Here is a 4649-nt window from a genome sequence, read left to right as displayed (position 1 = left end):
TGTATTTGTAAGGGCGGTTCAATCAAGAACCGCCCCTACAATGGATTTTCCAGCAAAAAAAATAAATAATTCAAATTCAAATCTGACCGCCACAAATATACATATATACATCCACAAACACAAGACCATCATCACAAGTCATAATTCACAAAAGTCCATCATTACAACATAGTCCATTATGAAGTCCATCATTATAACAAAGTCCAAACCGTTCCAAAGTCTGATCCAAATCATACCACAAGTCCACATTGTCATCAACGACCTAGGGCTAACCTATCAGTCTCCCAAAGGTGTTGATACAGAGGATTACTACCTAAGTCGGAAAGAAGATGATGGTAAGTGCCTTTATGATACACAATCTGGTCCATTATAAAGTTGCAAAGGTCGCCGACCATCTCTAAGAGCTCGTCATCCTTGTATGGGTTCCTTCTCGTGTCTTTATCTTTCTCCAACTACAAGAGAACAAGTTTAGGTTTACTATATCACAACATATGCGAACTTTTCATACTACGAGCGAAGAGGTTCAAACTTACCAGATTGGGGTTTCTGTTGTAGCCACTAATGGTACTCATCATAATACATGTGTAGTATCCACAATGTAGACTCCCAGGCTTCTGCTTGGGGCACTGTGTGTTTTTCATATGGAGATGTTAAGTAATGCTATTGATAGACACGTAATATATGGAGTACCAAAGTAAATGACACTTACCGCACATAGAGTTTTGACATACAACTTTTCCTTCCTATTTGGATGATGCCTCCCCTTATGTTCCTGGACATAGTGCCTGAATGCCCTGTTTCAATGGTTTTAGCAAATGCAACTTGTTAGTATCCCACATTGAACCTTACAAGTATGTATACAAACATAGTAGCTAAAATGAGGATTGTCAATATGTATACGTCTTGACAATCGTTATGAAGTCTTTGTATGTCTCGACTGGGAAATCCGCTGAATCAAAGACCCATGCCATGCTATGTGAGAGCCAGACGCCTATGCAAATCCAGTGATCGCTGCATGAATTTAGTCATAGAAGGAACACATAAGCTCTTTTGCATCGAACAAAGTAATTTGAACAAAGCTAAGTATACAGTCAAACTTACTTAAAGTGGTATGGTATCCATATATCATCGTGTTGTTGGAGATTTTTAAAACATAGGGCAATGTATGCTGCAACCTTGAGGGACTCTTCCAATATTTTCTTGTTCCTGATGTCCTCTTTCTTCTTAAGTGTCTTTCCAGCTCCTAGTTCTTTGCAATCTAGTTTCCACTCTTTAGGGTAATTAAAATTTGTTGATGCTATAGGTGAAGGGTCTATATACCCATGTTTCAGAGCTGGCCTCTTTTTCACAAAGTTCGCTTGCATTCTACAAATCACAGCGTGGGTTAGTTACAACAAAATTAAAAGATTACATTCATATCATATCGAGAGGGCAAGGACTTACAGGCACCATATGCGAATCAAATTCATTTCCATTCATCCGAGGTGGAAGCATGCGTGGATATCCTTAAACTCAATGGTAATTTGCCCACCTGGCGCTCCAAATGTGCCGGGAGGGATCCATGCTTGTAAGATTTCTAGTTCTGTTATCTGAGCACGCAAGTACCAATCGTGGAACTTTCTCATTCCATGTGGCAAGCACTGTAGGACTCGGTTTGGTAGGAAGTTCTTGCCTTTTTCATATTTATCCGGGCAATCATCTGACCATTTGAGGTTATCAACAGCTGGATACTTGTTAAACCCTTTGTGCAGTTTGCTAGTGGTGCCCTCCTTAGTGGTGCCCTCCTCAGAAGCTGGTGCTCTGAATTCTTTTACTTGGTTCTTAGGCTTGAACTGGTCATGACCCATCCACTTGTGCACCGACGAGACGTCATTAATGCCCACATACGATGGCCTTATCTTGATTGGGATTTTGTTTCGAGCTTCCCATTCAGGCATGTCCTTGTCAACTTGTGCATCACCTGCTCCAGGGGCCACTTGTTCTTCATGTATTAGCTATTCACGAGGCAATTGCTGTTTATGAGACACTTGTTGTTCATGTATCGGCTGCGCTTGTTGATAAGAATGTTGCATCTCATCATGCCTTTGCTCGGTACGAGCTGGAGAAGGACGTGGCATGTCATCATGCCCATGCTCGATACGAGGTGGAGAAGGATGTGGCATGTCATCATGCCCTTGCTCGGTACAAGGTGGAGAAGTCTCTAGCGTGTGGTGGTCATGGTCATGGGCCAGTGAGTATACCTCCCCATCCTCGATGGGTCGCTCCCGAGGATGAACTTCAGTCGGAGTTGGCGAAGACTCGGTCAATACAATGTCCCGTCTATGCCAGAGGATGAACTGGTTCATGACGTCTCCAAGTAACACGAGCCCCTCGGGAGTAGGGTGTTCTATCTTCCAAGTCATGAACTCGGGCTTCACGGTATGCACCTCGACCCGAGTGTAATCCTGCGGGATGTCCCTATTGTGCCACGTGCCGCCCGGAGGATGTGCCACGCCCGTTGCCACCTCAATGATCACGTTTTGCCTGCCCATCGGAACCACCAATTTACAACTGGTTGACGCCCGTATGCGATCGACGGGGGTTCCGGTTGCATTGGAACCTTGACTGCTAGGAACATCCGGAGGGCTGCCAACTACCACCAGTTCTCTAGGCGGCCCCATTGGTGTCTGTGACTCCATCATAGATAGTCCTTTCTCCACCAACATCTTTTCAACTAGAGCCTTCACTTGGCGCTCAAGATTAGACTCTCGGTCTCTGCCATGTTTCTTGTACATGTGCCTCTCCTCTACGAATCCATGCTTCTAGGACATCCTCTTCCCTAGCCCCCTGGTGCGTCCTATGTGCTCGGGGTTTCCCAAGGCAAAGGTAAGCTCGTCCCTCTCTCTGGAAGGGTTGAATGCACCCTTCTCCTTGTCTTCAGCAAGTTTTAGTATTTTTTATACTACCTCTCCGGTCTCCGGCTTAGCAAACTTGAGGCTACTACCGGATGAATCGATACTCCTCGCGTATATCCACTGTTTAAGGCGTGGCTTCAACTTTGGCACTTCCATATTCCCGGCAGCTTCGGCCTCTGTGTCCATCTTCCTAAAGACCTCTTGCTTGCCAGCGTAGCCACTGGGGCCTAGACGAGGGTAGTGTTGGTTCTTCTTTGCCTGCTCGCTGTTACGGGCACTGAGGGACAATGATGCCTCTGAAGTCTTCTTAGCCATGAGCTCCTCCTATTGACTAGGAGTAATGTTGCCATACTCGTGGAAAGGAGTTAACTTCTGTTGGATAAACTTCTTGTTCAGATCTGACCGCCAACGTCGGAAGCTCTGCCCCATTATCTTAAAAGCATTTTGTTGTACCAACTCGTGCGTTCCCTCCAAAAACCTGAAGTTCTACTTTAGCTTCTCCCATAGGTCTACCTTTTGGCTCATAGGTACCAGATTCTAGCTACGGATAGCTGGGTTCAACTTATCTCTAACTACAAACCCGATGTGATTATGGAATTTCGCCTTGTATGTATATGGCTCAAGGATCTACCCGTCTAGTCCGACCTCCGTTATCACATAGCATGCCTTGTCGTGATATTGGTTTGGCTTTCTAATCCCCCCTCGTTTCCTCTTTGGCTGGGTAGTCTCAGTCGTGGTTGTGTCCTGAGGTTGTGGAGCGGAGGCCTCATTATGAGTACCTAAGGCTCCTTCCTCTGATCTCCTTTGCCCCGCTACGTATTGTCTGGCAAGACGAGCCGGAGGCCGACGTCGTCTTTTCAGAGGTTGAGTAGGGACGACCTGTGTATCCGACAGGTCAAAAGTGTTAGCAGAGGTAACATAAAGCCATAGCATTAGCCAAATTTACAAGCTACTAAGGCTTTATCCGTACCTCATTGTTCAGATTAATATCCTTGTCCAACTCGTCCTCTGTTGGCCTCCGTCTAGGTTCTTATGGGAAAGGATCCTCGGGACTTACATATCCCCCTGATGAGGTGTCGTCATCATCATCTCCTTCTTCGCCTTGGGCATCCTCTCCGCCTTCTCTTCCCTGGGCTCCCCCCACTGGATCATCATCATCGACAAGGTCCTCCTGAGTAAGCATCACTTCTAGACCCTTTTCTAACTTGTTATCGAACTGCTCTTGAGTAAGCTGGTAGTAGTAGTAGTACTGGTAGTAGTAGTACGGGTAGTAATAGTAGTACTTGTATGCTGTAACTGTAAGAAATGAAACTGAACCTTTTTTAAGAATCCACTGGCACTTCGATGTTTCTCATGAATTGCACTTCATGCCAAATGGAAAGTAAAAAAAGACGATTACCAGTGACTAAAACTACAACCTGGCTCCTGTATGCACCTTAATGTAGTCCTACCACAATTGTGAAATTAAAAGCGTGCTTTTGGCAGAGTAACTGAGAACATCTTTAACTTCATAACATCTGCCACCACTCTATGCTTTCAAGCTGCAACTTAAACTTGACGCTGCGGTCACCTAAAAATAAACAAAATCTGCCCCATCTCCCTAACCATAACCATATCAGACCCAATCTGCCCTTTCCCCATCTCCCTCGCTCTGACAGCCATAATCTCAAACTAACTCATGTCTCATCAATTTATTTATTCATGAAAAAAGAACAAAAAAAGATAATCCAATCAAGACTGACCCAACAATTCAAA

The 4649-nt window shown here is 44.9% G+C and overlaps 1 pseudogene; it reads right to left on the bottom strand.

Moving 5' to 3' along the window:
- Nucleotides 1–254: 254 nt before the first annotated feature.
- Nucleotides 255–2789, bottom strand: LOC136543613 (uncharacterized; annotated as a pseudogene).
- Between the last annotated feature and the right edge of the window lie 1860 nt (nt 2790–4649).

Source organism: Miscanthus floridulus, chromosome 3 (assembly GCF_019320115.1).
Source record: "Miscanthus floridulus cultivar M001 chromosome 3, ASM1932011v1, whole genome shotgun sequence".
NCBI lineage: Eukaryota > Viridiplantae > Streptophyta > Magnoliopsida > Poales > Poaceae > Miscanthus > Miscanthus floridulus.
This window is presented reverse-complemented; position numbering and strand designations above follow the sequence as displayed.